At 43.0% G+C, this 23,146-nt stretch overlaps 1 long non-coding RNA gene across 1 annotated transcript in view; it reads left to right on the forward strand.

Moving 5' to 3' along the window:
* LOC137655858 (uncharacterized) overlaps positions 1-23,146 on the forward strand; it is a 37,886-nt gene that overhangs the window by 12,137 nt on the left and 2,603 nt on the right. The window lies entirely within an intron of this gene.

Below are 23,146 nucleotides of genomic sequence, written 5' to 3' on the forward strand. Positions count from 1 at the left end.
GGATCAGGGCCTTAACTTTGAATCCACCCTAATGCAAGTAAGAATGCCATGTTTTTTATGCTGTTATCATTTACTATACTACAATATATTTGATATATTTGTTACTTAATATTCATATAGCTTCACCTCGGGTACATGAGTCAAAACCTTTGGATTGAACTTTATGGTCCTGGGTCTTTACAAGCTGGCTATAGTTCCAAGTTAATCCACTTCTCACTTTTTGCTCTTATAAATAATAGTATCCATTAAAGAGGAAGGGCTTGCCTCTTAATGGAGACTTCCCCCACCCAAGGAAGACTCCCACTTGAATGTTTGTATTACATAGGAATAAACTACGATTTTATGAATACTTACCTGGCAGTTATATATACATAGCTAATTATCTCTATTTCGGCAGAATTTTTCTAAACTAGGCAACCGCCTTGTGGTGGTTGGGTGGTAACACCCGTTAAAGGGTGGTAGGAGGAATCATTCCCGTTTTCTGTTCTTCAGTTCATCTCTGCCGGCCGGATCGACAACACGTTGGTCCGTCATTAAGAGTTTTTCTTCGCTTTCCCTGCTCGGTGTACCAGTCTGCTTTTTTGGTGAAGTACTCTGATTTGGGGTTTTGGCGATCGTGTATTTTGTTTTCTCTTAGCTTTTTTGCTGTTTTTCATTATGAGTGAAAAGAGTCATTACCGTATCTGTGTGAATGAAGAATGTAAGGTGAGACTACCGAAAATGGCGGTAGACCCTCACACCGTTTGTTCTAATTGTAGGGGTTTTGTTTGTGCCCTTGATAACAGGTGCGGGGAATGTAAGGTTTTGGATGAGAAAGATTGGTTAATTATGAAGCGCTATGTGCGTAAGCTAGAGCTCGATAGAGTTAGGAGAGCTTCTAGGTCAAAGTCTAAGTCTGTTAGTGGTAAGGAAGACGAACTTAGCGTAGATTTATCTATTGAACCTATAATTGATTCCTCTTTGGAAGTTGATCCTTCCCTTGAGGTAGTAACTCCTGCACCTCCTACAGGTTCCGTATCTACGGATGACCCTCGGTACGCTAGCCTGGCGGCTGAGTTGAAGGCCATTAAAGAACAACTGGAGGCCTTTAAAGGTAAGGAAAGTGAAAGTGCTTGTGTTAGTGCAGTGGAGGTGGCGACTGACCGAATCTGTCATACCCCTAGGCCTAGACCTCTACCAAGCTCCCAGGACCAAGGGAGAAGGTACGTCGATGACCGAAAGGGGGTGAGGTACGTACCCTCGGTCAGCCGTCGCCTCAGACAGTCCTGTTGTCGATTCCCAGGCTGCTCTTGACCGTCACGGGAAAGACGTGTCGGATGTGTTGTTTTCTTCTCCGAATTCGTCCAGACGTAAATGGAAGTTTGAAGCTTCAAGACCTACTAAGAGGAGATGGAACCGCGACGAACGGTCTCGTTCTTTCTCTCCCGGTTTTAGCAGTTATGAACCTTGTCCGTCGGAGGATGATTTCGACTCCGTGCCTGTTAAAAGGGCGAAGCCTACTGCCGAAGATCCTCCCCCTTCAACGAGTGTTATTCGTCAGCCCCCCCCTTCGGGGCCGCAAGACCCAGCTGATGTTGCTAAATCCTTTGTCTGTCATGCAGGAACAACTTTTGACTTTAGTGCAAGCCTTTAGCCGCCCTCACACCCAGTCTGACAGACGTAAAGACGACTCGTTACCGATTAAGAAGTCTGCTTCTAAGAGAGAACGGAGTTCTTCTTTAAAGAAAACTTCTCCCTCTCTACGCCAGGATGAGGAATGTGTGCTTACGCCAGGCGATACTTCTTCGCGATACCAGGGCGATACTTTTTCTCGTTCTCGATACCGGGACGATACCTTATCGAACGATGCTGCTTCTCGTTCTCGATGCCAAGACGATACCGCCTCCCGTTCACGATACCAGCACGATACCTCCTCTCGTTCGCTTCGCCACGACGATACCTCCTCTCGTTCGCTTCGCCACGACGATACCTCCTCTCGTTCGCTTCGCCACGACGATACCTCCTCTCGTTCGCTTCGCCACGACGATACCTCCTCTCGTTCGCTTCGCCACGACGATACCTCCTCTCGTTCGCTTCGCCACGACGATACCTCCTCCTCGTTCGCTTCGCCACGACGATACCTCCTCCTCGTTCGCTTCGCCACGACGATACCTCCTCCTCGTTCGCTTCGCCACGACGATACCTCCTCCACGTTCGCTTCGCCACGACGATACCTCCTCCACGTTCGCTTCGCCACGACGATACCTCCTCTAGTTCTCGACGCCACGACGATACCGCCTCTCGTTCTCGACGCCACGACGATACCGCCTCTCGTTCACGACGCCACGACGATACCGCCTCTCGTTCACGACGCCACGACGATACCGCCTCTCGTTCACGACGCCACGACGATACCGCCTCTCATTCTCGTCACCACGACGATACCGCCTCTCGCTCTCGACATCAGAACGACTCTGCCTCTCGTTCTCGGTGCCAGGGCGATACCACCCTGCCTCTTCGGGACGATACTGCCTCTCGTCCCAAGGATTCTTCTAGCGCGGGACTCCAGGATGCAACCCGTCTTTTGCAGGATGATGCCTTTGATTTGCCCTTGTCGGGTTCTAAGGATCCTTCTTCTCTTTCGAAGGATATTGCAGATGTGGATCAGGCCCTCGAGGATGTTTCTGATGACGATGATAATCCTGCTGATGCTGTGGGAGATTACAAAGTTCTCTCTCGCTCCCTTCTTGAACTTTTTGGAGAGGAATTCCAACCTGCTGCCCCTCAATCTCCTCAGTCCCAATTTAACAGAAAGAAGGCCAAGAAACAGTCGGCCTTCATCAAGATGAAGCTGTCTATCTCCGCAAAGAAGGCTCTCACGAAGATTGATGACTGGATGCAGGAGCGGAGACAGAGACTTCCTTCTCGTTTCCACCAGCTCGTCTTGCTTCAAGAGCGGGTATGTGGTATGCAACTGGAGAACCTTTGGGTCTGGGAGTGCCTTCCTCCTCCAAGGGTGACTTCTCTGGTTTGGTGGACTCTGCTAGAAGGCATGCTCTCAACTCAGCCAAGGTCATGTGGTCGATGTCGGAGCTGGATCATCTCGTCAAAGGTATTTTTAGAGCCTTTGAGGTTTTTAGTTTCCTAGATTGGTCGCTTGGGACTCTGGCAAGGGAAACTGACCAGATGGAAGGATCTAGGGACCTTACCAGTATTATGTCCTGTATGGATAAGGCCCTCAGAGATGGGGCGAATGAGTTGGCGGCTCTGTTCTCAGCTGGGGTCCTAAAGAAGAGAGCTCTGCTTTGCTCTTTTGCTTCTAGGTCTGTTACCACTGCACAAAAGTCTGAGCTTCTTTACGCCCCCCTCTCTCAACATCTTTTTCCCGAGTCCCTGGTTAATGACATTACGCTTTCTCTGGCCCAAAAAGCCACCCAAGACCTTTTATCTCGTTCTGCTCGTAAGCCCTTGGCAGCCCCTCCTCCTTCTTTGAAACGGGAGGAAAGGAGATTCCAGCAGCCCTTTCGGGGCAGGACTACTTCAAGACCAGATTTTAGAGGGAGAAGGCAAGAATCAGGACCAAGATCTACCAGGGGTTCTTTCAGACCTTGCTCCAGAAAATGAAGTTCGTCTCCTCCAGACAGTAGGCGCAAGACTGTCAGGTTTTTGGCAGTCTTGGAAGAGGAGAGGGGCGGACACCTGGTCCCTCTCAGTCATCAAGGAAGGATACAAGATCCCCTTTCTGAAAAAACCTCCTCCTCGCAGATGCTCCACTGGCCTTAGTAGCCCGGTACTCAGATCCGGGGAAACAGAAGGCCCTAGTAGACCTTGTCGACCAAATGCTAGACAAGGGGGCGATAGAACCGGTTCGGGATCTATCCTCCCCAGGCTTTTGCAATCGTCTGTTTCTGGTCCCCAAGAACTCGGGCGGATGGAGACCCGTCCTGGATGTCAGCGCTCTCAACGTATTTGTGGAGAAGACAAAGTTCTCCATGGAGACGACTCAGTTGGTGCTGGCTTCAGTACGTCCAGGGGACTGGATGGTGTCCCTCGACTTGCAGGACGCATATTTCCATGTCCCCATCCATCCGACCTCGAGGAAGTACCTGAGATTTGTAATGCAGGGCAAGTGCTTCCAATTCAGAGCTCTTTGCTTCAGTCTCAGCACGGCTCCTCAAGTCTTCACCAGGGTAATGGCGAATGTGTCAGGTTGGCTGCATCAGGAGGGGATAAGGATATCATATCTGGACGATTGGCTGATTCGTTCACGATCGAGGGAGAAATGTCTGGAGGATTTACGGAAGACTTTTATGATGGCTCAAGATCTAGGCCTGGTCATCAACAGGGACCCTCTTAACGAGAGAATGCCTTGATGAAGTCATTGGGCTTCAGCACGGCATATCATTCCCGTGCTGAAGGCTTGTGACGGGCAAGAGGGCTCTCGAACTGGGGAATTTCTTTTCCTCAGTTTGACTCTAATTTCTCTCATTCTTTTTCTATTACCTCTTATTGCTTATTCCTCCTTCATAATTATCAGCTGTCTCCAACCTTGCTGTCAAAACTCTTTTACCCATTTCACTGTCCAGGTTTTTTTAGAGGGGACATTGTATCCATGATCGGTTTTTATTTCAAAATCAATTGTGGGAGCTGTGGTGGTCTTGCCAACTGCCCGAAAATGTTTGGACACCTAGGAGTGTCAGTATTCCCATACTGGCACGCGGAACTATCTCTTAGGAAATTTGGCCTTCGGATTCCAGGGGTTGGCGATTTTATAGAGATAGGACTCTCGGCATTCTGTCCGGTTTGCCTGCCACTATGATTAGAGTGGGGATGATTGTATTCTTGAAATGCTCTCAGTCCCATCAAGCGGGTTTGGCATACACTTGAGCCACTCTAATCATAGTGGTACCATCCCTTTGTGGTAGGGTAGGGAGTGGACATTTGGTAAGCAGCTTTCACAGGTGTCATTGGTGGAGAAATTAATTCCAGGAAAGGCTAACGGTGTCTTCTTTGGAATTTCAGACAGTCTTAATTTTTTCTCTCCCTTAAACTATATTTTTTTCCATTGTTTTTTTTTTTCATTGTTATTATGACCCCTTCCCTCCCCCTGAAAAAATAATTAATGAGTAAACTTAATATTCCCCGTACCCCTGGATCAAATGGCGAACCCCAGACACCGTTGACGACTTCTGCTTGTTTAAATAGGGAAAGCTCTGTTGACAACCTTGGCAATAAAAAGGATTCCTCCAACAATACTTCTTTGACCAGTGTTTTTAAAGACAATTTATCGGCACTGGTGGAAAATGATGCTTGTAATAACCGTAATACTTTACTCTCTGGTTCTGGCTCATTACCAGATCCAACAAAAAATCTGAAAATTCTCCACTTAAAAAACATACCAATTGGTTGTAGCTATGACATAATTCATGAAGCCTTCTGTAGATTTGGAGCAATCAAAGAAATTTTAATGGAGCTAAATGGTAGTAAAGGCTTTTAGGAAGCTTGGGTATCATTTTCAAGTTTTGAGATTGCTTTAGAAGCAAATAAAAATTTAGAGAGCATAAAAATTGACAATTGTTTGATTTCTGGGGCTTTATGTGATAAAGCACCAAGACACCTAGAGGTATATAAACCAGAAGAATGGATGGAAAAAGAAATAGAGCATAGACTTCCAGAAGTAAGAACCCCCAAGCCCCCAACATGGATAATTGCATCTGGAAAGATAGATAATTATAACTATTATAAGATTAGTAAATTTATACAAAAAAAAGTTGGTTTAATTAAAAGTAAGGATATTAGTAGATACGGTAAGCAATCTGTTTTGATTAATGCAAAATCAGATACTCAAGCTCACATGCTTTGTGGCATGAAGATTGCAGAAATTGATCCTATTAAGGATATTAAACCACATATGAGCTTCAGCTATGGTAAAGGAGTAGTTTTTGATAAAGATCTATATGAATTCTCAGAACCAGAAATTCTGGACAAGTGCCCTGCTAATGTTTGGAAAGTAAGTAAGATCCCTCAAACAAGCATGGTAGTTTTAACATTTGAAACCCCTGTTATACCAGATCATATAATTATTGAGAATGAAAGAGTACGTGTTCGAGAATATAAACCTAGGCCTTTACAATGCTTTAATTGTTTCAAGTATGGTCACCCTTCCCGGTACTGCAATAATACGAAGATCTGTATTAACTGTTCTTTGTTAGAACATGGCCAATGCAACAGAGATACAACCTGTGCAAACTGTAAAGATAATCATGAACCAAATGATAAAAGATGTAGAGAATACAAGAATGAAGAAGCTGCAATCTTGAAAGCAAATGCTGAACATATAAGTGTAGGTTATGCAAAGCATTTACTCAATCGGCAACTTAATTTTGCTCGCGCGGTTAAGATGCCAACAAAAGATTATAATCCACTACCCCTTACTACCACAGGGGGACCAGTGGCAGCACCTGGCCTGTCAGGTGCATCTCCCTTAGTGGTAGTAGCCCAGCCATCTGGGTCAAGTGCTCAGGCTATAAAAGCCAGAGCACAAACCTCCAAAGAGGTCAATATGGTGTCCAACACACCAAAAGTATTGTCACCGATAGGAGCATCTCCCCTAGAGGTAGTAGCCCAGCCTTCTGGGTTAAGTGCTCGAACTGTTGAAGTTCTAGCACAATCCTCCAAGGAAGCCAATGTGGCTTCCACCACCTTAAATGTATTGTCTCAGGCAGAATCTCTACCTGATTTGATGGAGATTGGAAAACTATCTTCCAAAGAGGAAAAGGTCCCCATCATCCTCACCTTCATCTAAGTCAGGTAAGTGCCCTACTGCTCATGATCCTAAGGTTGACTCTTATAAAGATTCTAGAAAGAAAGAAAAGAAGAGTGGTGGCCTAGTAAAGCCTTCCATCTCCAGGCCTTACATGGCTTCATCTGAAAAGTCCCAAAAGACAAATGAGACAAAGAAAAATAATAACAAAAGATAATGTCTATCATCCAGTGGAATTGCAGAGGTCTAAGTACTAGCATTGAGCAAATAAAAACTTTAACCAGGGACTCAGACACGAAGGTAATTTGCCTACAGGAAACCAAGATCGGTGACAAACCATTTAATCCTGGACTCAATTATCATCTTTGTAGATCCCCTCCTTTGCAAGCTGCAAGAGCGCAAGGTGGTACAGGTTTTATTATTCACAAATCTGTAAAATTTGAAACAATCCCACTCAATACACCACTACAGGCATGTGCAGTTAGAACTCATATCGGGAAAAAAATTACTTTATGCTCGCTATATATTGAACCATCCTTAGAACTTTTCCAATTAGATCATGCTGGTAATCCAAGAAGGCTTAGACTTTCTGACCTCCAAGACTTGATCAATCAGCTTCCTGCCCCTTTTATTTTAATGGGTGATTTTAATGCAAAGCATACTTTATGGGGTGGAAATGTGTGCGATAGATGGGGTAATCTTGTTGAAGAATTAATCGACAACAATGATGTAATACTAATGAATGATGGTTCTCCAACTAGGTATGATGTATTCCACAACTCTACATCAGCCATTGATTTGTCAATCTGTTCCTCATCCATTCGATTGGACTACCTTTGGTCAGTAAATGAACACCTACATGGCAGTGACCATTGGCCAATAATGTTAAATTATGTCCATAATCTTCCTTCTCAGTGTCCACCAAAATGGAAGATAGATGAGGCAGACTGGGCAGCTTATGAAAACTGTTCACACACTGATAAAGAATATGATGAATTTACATCTCCAGTGCATGCCTATCAACATCTTGAAAATATTATTGATGATAATGCTAGCAAGTTTATACCTAAAACATGCGGTTTACCTCATCGCTCTGTAGTTCCTTGGTGGAGTAAAGAATGTGCCAACGCAAGAAAGGTGACCCGAACTTGCTTCAGAAGATACTTGAGGACAAACTATTTAGCAGATAGAATAGCATATCTCAGAGCCTGTGCCAAACAAAAAAGAATTTTTAAAAAAGCAAAGAGAGCATCTTGGAAGAAATATATATCTAATATTAATACCAAAACTCCTTCAAAGGAAATATGGGACAAGATTAGAAAACTTCAAGGTAAATTCGTCCCTAAGCCTCTACCAATATTAAGGGAAAATAATAGATATATATCTGACCCCAAAGATGTAGCAGAGGTTCTTGCTAAGCACTTTCCTCATGTATCAAGTGCTGACAACTATTCCCCAGCATTTCAACAAATTAGAGCATCAACATCTGTTGTTCCTCCTGCTTCAAATACTGAAGCTTTTAACCTGCCTTTTAGTATGGAGGAGATGCAAAATGCTATCTCCAGCTCTTCTTTAACTGCCCCAGGTGAGGATGGCATCCGGTATGAAATGATATCACATCTTCCAGTGGATACCAAGGAATTTTTATTAGAAACCTTTAATGGTCTATGGGCTTCCCATACATCTCCTGATTCCTGGCATACTTCAATTGTAATTCCAGGCCACAAGTCTGGTAAAGACCCAGAACTGCCATCTAGTTATAGGCCCATATCCTTGACCAGTTGCATATGCAAACTATTTGAGAGAATGATCAACAACAGACTTGTGTGGTATCTAGAATCAAAAAATCTTTTATCTAACAGACAGTTTGGTTTTAGGAAGAACCGAAGTACTCTAGACCCTTTGCTGATGTTATCAAGGGAAATTTCAAATGCTTTTTCTAACAAAAACCAGGTGGTGGGTGTCTTTTTTGACCTTGAAAAGGCATATGACACCACCTGGAGGGGTGGTATTTTAAAGCAATTGGCCTCGTGGGGTATAGGAGGACATATGTTCTCTTTTATTGAAGAATTTTTATCAAACCACTCCATTAAAGTGAGAGTAGGGTCAGAACTATCTTCAACCTACATGCAAGAAGAAGGTGTCCCCCAAGGCAGCGTATTGAGTGTGACCTTGTTTGCTGTTGCTATTAATAGTCTCATTAGTCACATACCTCCTGGCATACAAGGATCACTATTTGTCGATGACTTTGCAATTTATTGTAGTGGATCATCTGCACTACAAGCATGCCAAAATCTTCAAATTGCAATAAATGCTGCTTCCGCATGGGCAAATTCTCGCGGATTCATGTTTTCTCCTCAGAAGACCAAAGCCATTCGCTTTACTCGTACTCGTAAAAGGGAAGAGATCCCCACCCTTTTCTTAAATGATTGTATTTTGCCATATGAGGATAGTGTCAAGTTTCTTGGAGTCATTTTCGACAAGAAAATGACATTTGGTCCCCATATAAATGACCTATCTATCAGGGTTAAGAAGTCACTGAACATTCTGAAAGTGATATCGCATTTTGATTGGGGTGCTGATAGAACAACTTTGCTTAGAATTTATACATCTTTGTGTCTGAGCAAGTTAGACTATGCATGCCAAATATATGGGTCAGCTACAAAGACTTTACTTGGAAAACTTGATATTGTTCACAATGCTGGGCTTCGCATCTGCACAGGTGCTTACAGAACATCTCCCATTGACAGTCTCTATGTTGATTCTGGCATACCTCCCCTTTCCATTCGCAGAGAGGAGTTGAGTTTGAGGTTTTTAGCTAGGTCCCTTGCTGTGAGAAACAATCCTAACTGTAAATATGTTAGGGCGCCTTTAGATCGGGCTCCTAACAGATCTAGAGTGCCTAAGCCTTTGGAAGTACAGCTGAAAAATGATGCTAGAGAAGTAGGCTTGTTAACAGCACAGATAGCAGAGGTAGGATATCCCAAGTCTCCTCCTTGGTGTAATCCACCTGTTAAAGTATCTTTTACGGCAGGAGGGAAAAATACCTTACCTAGTAGGGTAATGAAAAGTGAGTTTTTAAATCATGCTGCTCAACATCATGGGAAACATGTTTTTACAGATGGCTCCAAATCGGCTGCAGGAGTTGGAAGTGCAGCTGTGGTGGGGGATATTGTTATTAGAAGGAAACTCCCATCCTCTTGTTCAATTTTTACTGCTGAGCTGTACGCAATAATTCTCGCAGTCCAACATATTTTTAAAAATGGCAACCAAAATAGTTTTTATACAATTTTTACGGATTCCAATAGTGTTTTACTCTCATTAAAACAAATTATGCCAGGCCATCATCTAGTACAAGAGGTGCAGGACTGGTTAGTACTTCTGCAGTCTAGGAAGAGTATCAGTGTTCACTTCTGTTGGGTCCCTGCCCATGTTGGGGTGGATGGGAATGAACAAGTAGATAAGGCAGCAAAGGAAGCTTCAGGGCTAAGTAATCCATCCCCCTTGAGTATTCCTTACAAAGATCTTAGAAGTGAGATTCATCTTTACTGTAAAAATAAGTGGCAAGCTCGATGGTCTGAACGGACCACCAATACAAAATTGAAACAAATCCACCCATTGGTGGATAAATGGTCATCTTGTAATTCTACAAGTAGAAGGGATACCATTATTTTAACTAGGCTGCGTATTGGCCATACACATGCAACGCACAATTATTTAATGAAGAGTGGGGAAGGGAGACAGGCCCCTCTTTGTAATACCTGTCAAGTGACAATGGATGTTAAACATATTTTAGTCGATTGTCCTGTTTTTAATCTCCAGAGGAGGACACATTTACTCCAGGACAAACCGTTAAGAGATATACTGGGGGAAAACTGTAATACCCTGAACTTGAGAAAATTTATACAAAGTATTGGGTTATATTACGAGCTATAATTGATTTTATTAATTTATTTATTTATTTTACCCTTTTAATCCCTATTTATTTCACATCTAGATTTTATTGTATGAAAGTGTTACGATTTGTATTAAAGGTTAAAATGATACTAAATGTTGTGAGTGTACAGATATGATTGAATGATTTTAGTTATATAGCGCTGAATGGCCTTTGATGCCCCAGTGCTTGGCTTAATGCCTAAATCCCATATTCAATTCAACCATACTCTTGTTCAATTTTTACTGCTGAGCTGTACGCAATAATTCTCGCAGTCCAACATATTTTTAAAAATGGCAACCAAAATAGTTTTTATACAATTTTTACGATTCCAATAGTGTTTTACTCTCATTAAAACAAATTATGCCAGGCCATCATCTAGTACAAGAGGTGCAGGACTGGTTAGTACTTCTGCAATCTAGGAAGAGTATCAGTGTTCACTTCTGTTGGGTCCCTGCCCATGTTGGGGTGGATGGGAATGAACAAGTTGATAAGGCAGCAAAGGAAGCTTCAGGGCTAAGTAATCCATCCCCCTTGAGTATTCCTTACAAAGATCTTAAAAGTGAGATTCATCTTTACTGTAAAAATAAGTGGCAAGCTCGATGGTCTGAACTGACCACCAATACAAAATTGAAACAAATCCACCCATTGGTGGATAAATGGTCATGTTGTAATTCTACAAGTAGAAGGGATACCATTATTTTAACTAGGCTGCGTATTGGCCATACACATGCAACGCACAATTATTTAATGAATAGTGGGGAAGGGAGACAGGCCCCTCTTTGTAATACCTGTCAAGTGACAATGGATGTTAAACATATTTTAGTCGATTGTCCTGTTTTTAATCTCCAGAGGAGGACACATTTACTCCAGGACAAACCGTTAAGAGATATACTGGGGGAAAACTGTAATACCCTGAACTTGAGAAAATTTATACAAAGTATTGGGTTATATTACGAGCTATAATTGATTTTATTAATTTATTTATTTATTTTACCCTTTTAATCCCTATTTATTTCACATCTAGATTTTATTGTATGAAAGTGTTACGATTTGTATTAAAAGTTAAAATGATACTAAATGGTGTGAGTGTACAGATATGATTGAATGATTTTCGTTATATAGCGCTGAATGGCCTTTGATGCCCCAGTGCTTGGCTTAATGCCTAAATCCCATATTCAATTCAATTCATCAACAGGGAGAAGTCTCAGATCAGACCGAATCAGACTATTCTCTATTTGGGGATAGTTCTGAATTCAGTTCTTTTTCGGGCTTCTCCCTCTCAGGAAAGACAGGCCAAGTGTCTCGTAAAAGTCAGAACTTTCCTGGACAAGAAGAGATGCACAGCGAAGGAGTGGATGAGTTGGCTGGGGACTCTATCCTCCCTCGAACAGTTTGTCTCTCTGGGGAGACTCCACCTAAGGCCTCTTCAGCACTTTCTTTCGAAGACGTGGAACAGAAAGATGCAGGAAGACTCCTTTTCCTTCCCCATTCCAATAGAAGTCAAGACTCTTCTGAAGTGGTGGCTGGACCCAACCTTGTTAGGGGAAGGGATCTCCTTACACAAGAAGAACCCAGACCTAGTGTTGTTTCCAGACGCATCAGAGTCAGGCTGGGGGCAACACTAGGAAGCAAGGAGGTCTCAGGCTATTGGGAAGGAATTCAGCTGGGATGGCACATCAACAACAAGGAGCTGATGGCCATTTTTCTGGGGCTAAAGGCCTTCAAGGACTTGGTGTCTGGGAAGATTGTGGAGGTCAACTCAGACAACACCACAGCTCTTGCTTACATCAGGAAGCAAGGAGGGACTCACTCTGTCTCTGTTCGAGACAGCAAGAGAGCTCCTTCTTTGGGCGAAGGAGAACAGGATAAACCTGCTGACGAGGTTTGTTCAGGGACAGAAGAATGTGAGGGCGGACATGCTCAGCAGGAAAGGGCAGGTCCTTTCCACAGAATGGACCTTCAACCAACAGTTCTGTCAGAGTCTCTGGAGGCTGTGGGGGAGACCCCTCATCGATCTTTTCGCCTCCAACTTATCCAAGAGGATCCCCATCTATGCTCCCTAGTTCCGGACAGGGAGGCAATAGCAGTAGACGCCTTTTTGATGGATTGGACGGGGATGGACACTTATGCTTTTCCCCCGTTCAAGATCATCAATCTGGTAGTCAGGAAATTCACCCTCCTCGATTCGGGATGGATGATCCTGATAGCTCCGTTCTGGCCGATGAGGGAATGGTTCACGGAGGTGGTGGACTTGTTGATGGACTTTCCAAGAAGCCTCCCTGCAAGTCCAAATCTGCTCAGACAACCCCACTTCGGGAGATATCATCAAAACCCCCTCGCTCTCAATCTGACTGCCTTCAGACTATCGAGAAGCTCTTCAGATCGAGAGGCTTTTCAGCGCAAGCTGCGAAAGCTATCGCCAGAGCGAGGAGGGTCTCTTCGCAGAGGGTCTACCAGTCCAAGTGGGAGACTTTTAGAGCTTGGTGTAGGAAGCACAAGATTTCCTCATCCACTACCTCTGTGAGCCAGATTGCGGATTTCTTGTTGTACCTCGGGCAGGACGCTAAGCTAGCTGTGTCCACTATCAAGGGGTACAAAAGTATGCTCTCTTCCGTCTGTCGGCATAGAGGCTTTGACTTGTCTCGCGATAAGGACTTACATGACCTCTTGAAGTCTTTTGAGACGACCAAGCAGACCCAGTTAAAGCCCCCTTCTTGGAACCTTGATGTGGTTCTTAAATTTCTGTGCACCAAGAGATTTGAGCCCATCTCACAGGCTCCCCTTAGGGAGGTTACCAAGAAGACCCTCTTTCTTTTGGCCTTAGCAACAGCTAAAAGAGTTAGTGAAGTCCATGCAATTGAAAAACAGGTAGGCTTCAATCTGAATGGGGCAGTTTGTGCCTTGATTAGACTTTCTCGCTAAGAACGAGAACCCTTCTAAGCCCTGGCCGAGGACCTTTGAGGTTCCTAACTTGACCAACCTAGTGGGTCAAGAGCAAGAGAGGCTGCTCTGTCCAGTACGAGCCCTCAAGACCTACTTGTCTCGCACGAAAAGTGTGAGAGGCTCTTCTAGCTCCCTGTGGTGTTCTGTGAAAGATCCTCAAAAGCCCCTTTCCAAGAATGCTTTGTCCTTTTTCCTGAGGGAAGTGATAAGAGAAGCGCATCTCTTGTGTGAGGAGGAACACTTCGGACGTTTAAAAGTGCAAGCTCACGAAGTGAGGGCCATTGCGACCTCGCTTGCTTACCGCAAGAACATGTCGCTCCGTCAAATTATGGATGCGACATTCTGGAGGAGCAACTCTGTGTTCGCCTCTCATTACCTCAGAGAGGTGAGGGTGGATTATGAGAAATGTTATACCTTGGGACCATACGTAGCTACGGCTTCTGTATTAGGCAAAGGAGTTACTACCTCCCCTCAACCTTAGTTTTGTTTACTTGTGCATAGGTTGGTGTATTTTTTATTGGTTGTCTGAGGACTTCGACTTGTGTACAGTCACCTCAGTCTAGTTAGATAATTTTTATCTACTTTGCAAATGTTAGGTGGTTGGTTTGGTAAGGTTGCGGTTTTTATTTTGGGCAATAGGTAGTCCTGAAGTCTAGTCAGATTGTTGGTCTCACCCCGTTGACAGACTCGATTGAGTGTTTTCAGCACTGCAGGTCACATCCTGGCTGACACTCCTAAGGGAAAGCAACTCAAGAGGCAGGAACCTTTGAAGTCAGCTACCTTAGCAGGTAAGGAATCAAGGTGTTTATTTATCCTACAGCTTTTTTGGTTGTTTCCCCAACGATGTTTACTGTCTATCACCCTCCTCCAAGTGTGTTAATCAGCTATGTACAGTATATATAACTGCCAGGTAAGTTCTATTCATAAAAATTGAGTTTTTATGATAAAACAAAGTTTTATGAATACTTACCTGGCAGTTATATATACATTCGAAGGCCCACCCACCTCCCCTCAGGAGACAGGTCGGGCATAGATGAACTGAAGAACAGAAAACGGGAATGATTCCTCCTACCACCCTTTTAACGGGTGTTACCACCCAACCACCACAAGGCGGTTGCCTAGTTTAGAAAAATTCTGCCAAAATAGAGATAATTAGCTATGTATATATAACTGCCAGGTAAGTATTCATAAAACTTTGTTTTATCATAAAAACTCCATATTAATAAAAACAAAACAAAAATTCCTAGATATAAAAGCCTGAGTCATTTAATCGAGGTCCCTTCTCAACTGCCTCAGAAGTCTTTGACCAGAAAAGGTGAAGTGAGTCATGCGACCCATGCACTGTAGTTGTCTAGCAACTGTTTGAAGCAATTGAACCCTTTTTCTTTTGATGTCCAGTCGTAGAAAATGAAAGCAAGAGTAACCCATTTAAATGACTTGGGTTTTATAGCTAGGAAAAATTGTTTTAAAAAATTTTAGCATTTTGTTTCAAATTATTTATTTAGGAAAAATATTTATTTCCAGTTGTTTTTTTTATATTAAGAAAGGCACTTCTTGCCCTGTAGGCAATCTTCTTGTAACCTACCTATTTATTTTTAAATATAAAACTTCCCCGCTGGTTATATAAGGGCTATAGTCCCTGACGCCTCGGCAGGAAATTCAAAATCTCGCGCACGGCTTAGCGCAGATATGCCAGGTGTACCCCAGCGCCCTTGCGGTACAACAGGTAGAACTATACTCAACCAATTCAGATTTTTCCTGCCGCCATAGCTGGCTGTTCTGTTGGAAATTCTCTCTCGTTTTCTTACTGTTTGGACGTTATATGGTGATGTATTAACGTTTTTGAATTTTGGCTTTCGGATTTTTGTTTTATTTGATCTGATCACGTATTTATAACTTAAAAAGTAGGGTTAGAGGGTTTTTCAATTTTTTTTAAGCCTCGCGAAAGCATAGGGGCGAATGTAAACATTTCGTCCATTGATGACGTCACAGCCTCTTCCGTAGGCCAAAAGTCTCTCTTGCTTTTTACAAAGAATATAAGTGAATATTAAGTTATAAATTAAATTAAAAGAATTATTTTGAGAAAATTTTATCCTTTTAATAGTTTTCTTTGGATAATGTTCGATCTGTTTGCAAAGATTAACTAACGTTCAGTTTATTTTTGTTACGCAGTAGTCAGTATCGTTACGATTTTACAATATATTGTAGCGATTTTATGAATAAGTACATTCTTCTTACTTCTCAAGTTTTAAGTTGTACTATCTAAAAGGAACATTTTATTTTGCAATTAATTGGTCCTTTCAGTATTTTTTTCCTTAGTCAGAGATTAAAGGAAGTTAGTTTAGTTTAGTTTATACGATGCAGTATTCTTTACAATCGATGTAGCGCACGATTCTATGTATCGTTGTTGCCTCGGTGGTTTTTGGAATACTAAAATTGTTTGTATATTATTTGTAGATGTTCCAATGGTGCGAGTGATAATTCGTCTTTTATTGGAACCCTTTAATTTAAGGTTTTATTTAATTTATAGATATATCTATTAAGGTAATACTGTATTTGATATTTAATATTTTGTTACATTTATATGGGATTCGGTACTTTTGCATTCCTATTCAAACACTATTGTCCAGCGACAGAATTATTAGTCTCTCCCTACGGAGTTCATTTTGTTTGAGAGATTGTATACTTTGGTTTTCAGGTAATTATGAAACTATCTTTGTGCTAAAGAGTAAAGTGCAAATTTTTTGGTGATAAATTGTGCAGTGAATTTTATTCAGTGGAGAGTGCTTCTATTCAGACCTGTCGTTATCCTAGCCTTAGACCTCTGTCGAGCTCCCGGACACAGGGGAGATGTTGAGTCGAACGGCGAAAGGAATTGAGAGAGTAACCGGGTGTTACAGTCTTTTAAGACCCGAACTGAAGTCCTCTTGAGCGTTTTCTGTCGATCACCAGAACGCTCACCCTCGCTATAGATAAAGCGAGGAATTAGTGTTTTCATAGGCGCTAAGCTGAAAACAAAATTAGATTTGTTCTGCGTGTGTTACGTTTCAGGCGGCGCGGACGCAGTGCCGCCACCTCCACCTGATGGATGTCGTCTCTCGACAATGACAAGTGCTATGGATCGACGATGATAATGCTGAATACATTTCGCCTTAGTTGGATCCTTGATCTTTGCAGTTAGGCATGAAACAGCATCTATCTTCGTTTATGCAGTCTTTTCAGCCTGCCATTAACAGTGCTGTTGGGTGTCTCGATTCCGGTCTTTGACACGGTCGCACAGACGAAGTGTCTTTAACGGTGAGGACTCGTTGTTGCTCAGGCGGCCTACCAACCGCAATGTTCAATGGGGGGAGGAAGTGGATGCATTACTTCGATTACCTGCTCAACGCAAACCGACTGCTTATAGCGCCTAGTATCAGTCTATCCAGACGCGCCGACGTTCGCCAGGCAACAGAGCCGGCGAAGCGTCATCGGAACGGTGCGGCTACGGAAACGGAACGTCAACGGAATGGAGCGAAGCGCCACGTCACTGGAGGCTTCAGTGTCAGTGTGGAGGCTTCAGTGTTAGTGTGAAGGCTTCAGCGTCAGTATGGACACTTCAGTGTCAGTGTGGACACTTCAGCGTCAGTGTGGACACTTCAGCGTCAGTGTGGACGCTTCAGCGTCAGTGTGGACGCTTCAGCGTCAGTGTGGACGCTTCAGCGTCAGTGTGGACGCTTCAGCGGCAGTGTGGACGCTTCAGCGGCAGTGTGGACGCTTCAGCGGCAGTGTGGACGCTTCAGCGCCAGTGTGGACGCTTCAGCGCCAGTGTGGACGCTTCAGCGCCAGTGTGGACGCTTCAGCGGCAGTGTGGACGCTTCAGCGCCAGTGTGGACGCTTCAGCGCCAGTGTGGACGCTTCAGCGCCAGTGTGGACGCTTCAGCGCCAGTGTGGACGCTTCAGCGCCAGTGTGGACGCTTCAGCGCCAGTGTGGACGCTTCAGCGCCAGTGTGGACGCTTCAGCGCCAGTGTGGACGCTTCAGCGCCAGTGTGGACGCTTCAGCGCCAGTGTGGACGCTTCAGCGCCAGTGTGGACGCTTCAGCGCCAGTGTGGACGCTTCAGCGCCAGTGTGGACGCTTCAGCGCCAGTCTACCTGATCATGACCGTCTAGTGTTGAGTTATTGTTGCTCCAGACGCTATATTAAGAAATAAATCTTAACTAGAAAGATATTATATTCTCGGACCAAGGCCTGCTGGGCTAACTCTCGGTTGGGAGAACTAGAATTAAAACCTCTCTAAGTATTGAGGTCTGAATTCAGAATCATAAGGAGTGGATTCTTAAGAATCAATACTTCTCTTCCTAGGATAGAGATTGTAAAAGGAAGGAAATAACTTTCAGAAACTCATGAGAATTTTCTAAAGAGTTTCTCTCATATTTTTTACCTGCTGCTCCTCGTTCCGACTTCAGAGTTTTCGCTAGTTGAGTTGATGGTATCGCTATTTATTTTATTTTATTTTTATTACTAGCCAGATACAACCCTAGTCGGGAAAGCAAGATGATTTAACCCAAAGGGCTCCTTTAGGGAATGATGGCCTGGTAAATTAATGATAAAATAAATAAATTAACATTAAATCATTCTCAGAAAAATAACGAACCTTACTGTAGAGATTGATGCAGCGCTTGCAGCTGCAACAGCAGAAAGGGCATCAAGACCTTTGAGAATAGAACGTAAAAGTATATCTCCCACCACGGGCAGTTCTATTATGATTTAATGTATTATGTTTTTAAACCTCTCTTGTTAGTGACTCGTAAACATAGCGCAGTGCTCTGGAGGAGGTGTTTGTTCGTTTTCACCTTGCCCCTAGTCCTATATCTCTAACTTACGTTCCAACCCTTGGGAGAAGGAAGGTCGGTAGGCTGAAGTGCTTCGCGGACCTTGTGCATTAAACGTTTGTTCCGCCGAGCGTTACTGTTAATGCAGTCCAAGACGTTCCTTCTCCACTTTGGAATGATGAAGTAATGCTCTTTTCTTCGCCTACGTTTGTCGAGCTATGACATCACAACCATGTGACATAGTTTCTTGAAAAGAGCGAAGTTGGAATATCTTGAAGCGATCAGTTCATCATCGCTATGGTATCATGGATCTTGTAACCGTTTTCTGCATATTAGAATGCAGTTCCCTAACGAGAATGACGTTCTACATTTTTCCCTGTCTTCCAGACTAGGAAGTTACTCGTCATGTATGCACTCGAACAGAACTTAACCTCGCAGCAGGCGTGTTATGCTTAAACAGGAAGCAATCGAGTGTGTTTTTTCTTCCGCGAGAGAAGCGGAAGTCGGACAAGTCACATACAATCCTAGCTCTTCCTCTGGAATCTGACGCACTTTCAGGGAGGAAAGACTTTGTTCTCATTGAAGGATGCAAAACCTAGACTTGGTAGTCACCAATCAATATGTCCAAGACCTTTCAGGAGTCGTATGTTTTCTAATAACTTATCCTTCAGTAACTAATGTTCGCCGGAAGTTTTTTCTTTTCGGAAGAAGGCGACGTGTCAGCACCAGAATCGTGTAAGACATATAATTCTTCACGGAAAAGGTGCTCAGTTTGCTTCTGTTCTCATTTCTTTTCCTCCCCCAGTTTGGGGAAATGTTTATTACTTTCTTCTGAGGTCTAGCGACTACTGTTGACGGTATCTCACAGCATTGTATACGTTCAGTTCGCGCACAAGGCGCGCTTGAAATGTCATAGGGACACTCCCAGGTCGCTCACAGGACTGCGTTTGATGTTCTCTCCCAGCCTTCGCCCACGCTTGAGTGGGCGCACTCGCTACCCCGCGAGTATAGATTTGGTCTGACCTAAAAGAGGTCTATTTCATCTGTGTTTAGCGTTTACGATTCTCGGGGTGGAGAAAATTTTTCTCCTAAAAGAGTCTAAGGACTACCATAGATTGAAGAAATGGTTTTCCGTTTTTTGTCAGAAGGCATAGTTCTCCTATGCTTAGTAACGCTTTCTCGCAGAGATATGCTCGTGTTACGAGAAGCGTTAGAGCGGGTGCTTGTAGCAGTCTGGTGTCTCTCTTACAGCAGACGTCACGCAGACATAGACGCAAGTTCTGGTCTCCCTCACGCAGTCACAGATGTAGACGCCAGTCTGGTCGTATGTTGGACGCTTACCGTCAAAGTTGATCCTTTCAACAAGTTATCTCATTTTCGCTGTCTGCGGGACGCGCGACTCTCTCTCATGCCGACGCATGCTACACGCGGACAACTCTCGGCAAACTGTTACGTCTTTCCGTCAATGACCGGACGCTATGCTGTCGCCTCCACGCAGCACGCTGTAGATTTACAACAAGCGGGACACACACACAGAGCGCTGTATCCAAACTACAAGGTGAACGCATACAGCTCGCTGACACCTTAGGGCAATGCAAGCACATGCGACATTATGGTCGCATGCTAGATGCATACAGTAAAGTCTTTGTCTCACAGCAGTATAAACAGACTATTCTCTCTCCTTCGCGTGTCTCTGGCCTCGCAACTAGCGCTTCCTCGTGTCAAGCTTTGGCTTTAAGTTTGTTAAACACTCGCTGATTACACATGATCAGGTCTTAACCTCACAGCATGAGGTTCACGTTGTTGATGCTTCTTTTCAACAAGCCTAGCTTTAATATCAGTTTCTGGCGACCAATATGGACGCGTTTTAGGAGGCGGTTCTAGATCCTGATTCTCTCTCACGACATGTTAAGTGTAGGCAGCATGCGGGAACCATACTGGACTCATGCTGGGAACATGTTTGGTACATGCTGGAAGTATGTCTTTAGTTCTTTTACCCGTGTCAGGATCACGAACGCTTTATTTTAAACCATCAAACTTTAGGTCTAGCTGCCTCCAGTATTTCGGAAAACCCCTAAGATCTAGAGGGTTGTTCGAAGGAGATGGCTGAGGTTATCGCTTGTACAAAGGACATTTGCCTCAAGGTTTTCCAACTCGATTAGGGTGTTTTATGGAGTAGTGTAGAGCTAAAGCCGGCTCTTCATTTGGTAACTCTAACACAAGTGTCCTATTTTTTCTTAGACCTTAGAAGAAAACAAATTTTTTCCTCCTCCACCATCAAAGGGTATAGGAGTATGCGGGCATCTGTTCAGACGCAGAAGATTGGATCTATCAAATAGAGACCATATAGATCTTCTCAGATCATTTGAGATGACTTGGAGGCGTCGGCAAGATGCGCCAGCCTGAAATTTAGGGTTCGTTTCTGGAGTTTCGCGGTATTGACAGATCCGACCTTTAACACATGGTTTCTTTTCAAGGCCTAACTTTGGAGACTTTCTGAGTAAGTCTACCATAGTTGAGAGTCAGTGAAGTTCACTCTTTTAGCAAGAACATGGACTTCACATTGGTTAAGCCATAGGTACCTTGCAACCTGGATTCTTGGTCATTAACAAACATCCTTCTTATCCATAGCCTAAATCTTTCGGGATCACTATCCTCTCGAATTTGGTTTGTAATGGACTGAGAAGAGTTTTTTGCCCGATTTAAACGAAGTTTTATCGGGACAAGAACATAGAAGCTAAGAGTCTATTCATGACTTGGGTGCACGGTCAAGAAGCCTGCGCTATCCATGTCTAAAACACACTATCATCTCGTATAGACTTTGATTACAAAAGTTCTTTCACACGGTTGGGTGACAGATCATAAGATGTTGAAAGAGTAAAGACTCACGAAGTTAGAGCTGTAGAAACTTCTGTAACTTTTAAACTAAACTGTTCTCTGCAAAGCATCACATATACAGCCTTGTGAGGGGGTAATCCTGTATTCGCCTTGCATTACTTTTACCGTATCCAGTCTCTTGATGAAGACGTCTACGTTTTGGGATCACTTGTAACAACGAGTGCAGTAGTAGGTGAAACATCCTCCACTACATTTCCCTAGATTCCTAGTACCATTGTTTTTCTCTTGGAACTGTTATATATATTTTTATGATTGTACGTGAAGATTGGTCGGCAATCTTTGACCTAGTCAGGTCGTCATTTTGTTCCTAGAGAGCGCCCAGAACAAGGGTATTAGTTGAGGTCCTGTCATGTTATAGGTGGGTGTACCGTTTGACAGCTCCTAGAGATCATCAGCCCCGAGTGGATCACTGGATCTCCTAAAGATAGCAGACAAAATGAGGCAGAGCATTGCTGTCGGCTTTCTTATCAGGTGAGAACCGCTCAAGTTGTTTATGTAACTAAGTGAATTTCCAATTATGCAGCCGTCTCTGACCCGCCACCAATGGGTGTCAATCAGCCATTATATAACCAGCGGGTAAGTTTTATATTTAAAAATGATATTTTCATAATGAAATAAATTTTTTAATATACTTGCCCGCTGGTTATATAAGTTTTAGACCCACCCTCCTCCCCTCTAGAGACCATGTGGCATGGAAAATCTGAATTGGTTGAGTATAGTTCTACCTGTTGTACCGCGAGGGCGCTTGGGTACACCTGGCATATCTGCGCTAAGCCATGCACGAGATTTTGAATTTCCTGCCGAGGCGTCGGGGACTTTAGCCATTATATAACCAGCAGGTACGTATATTCAAAAATTTATTTTATGAAAATATAATTTTTCTTCAAAAATTCTAAGGAAAGCTATTTGTTTTGGTATCCCATGTAATTCATCATTTTCTCTTTATTAGTGTATATAGGGAGTAATTTTTTTCTTTATACAATATAAGGTGTTGTATTGGTATTTGCAGTGATAACTATACAATGCTGCAACTTTCTTAAGATGTGTTCTCATTTCTTTGTCTACCCATTTTTTATTTGAAACTTAATATTTATGCTGAGGGAGGGATAATGTGTTAAACAATGAATAGTTAGGCTAAAAGCAATTGTCCACAAAAATACACGAGAAAATATATCAAGTTAGCCTTGCTTGTGTGTCATTTAGTAGACAACGTATAGCATATGTTTGGGGGGGAGGAGAATTTTTTTTATTTGAGGGAAAGGCTCCCCACTTGTTAGTAAACAACCCTTATAGGTGTTGACTATGTCCTGATGATTCCCAGTGGCAAGTTGCCGTTAAAAGCCTACATTTGTATGTCCTAAAGTTGATCCAATAAATCTTTTTAGAAAAAATATTTTGAAGCCTGGTTTCTCAAGATAGGCCATGTAGTTTTCGGGGAAAAAATATTCTTTTTCAGTTTTTGGCTGACTTTTGGTCCTTCAAACATGAAAATTTAAGATATTTTATTTCCCAAATTTGGTGCTTAAAAGCTAAATTAGCCAACCATTAGCAAAAAAAAAAAAAAAAAAAGTGATCTTCAAATTTAATCTAGTACTGGAGATCTATGAAAATATACTGTACAAGTAAAAATTCAAAATGCTAAGAGAATTTCTAATTTATAACTTTTTGTCTGGAAAATATTTTTCAACTTTTTTTTTTTTTTTTTTTTTTTTTTTTTTTTTTAATCAGTTGTAAGACAGAGTAAATAGTTGAATAACATTTAAGGGGTCCAGTTGCACACCTTAGAATTATTATACACAAAAAGTTTGCCCA

The sequence above is a fragment of the Palaemon carinicauda genome, chromosome 16 (genome assembly GCF_036898095.1).
Source record: "Palaemon carinicauda isolate YSFRI2023 chromosome 16, ASM3689809v2, whole genome shotgun sequence".
Classification (NCBI taxonomy): Eukaryota; Metazoa; Arthropoda; class Malacostraca; order Decapoda; family Palaemonidae; genus Palaemon; species Palaemon carinicauda.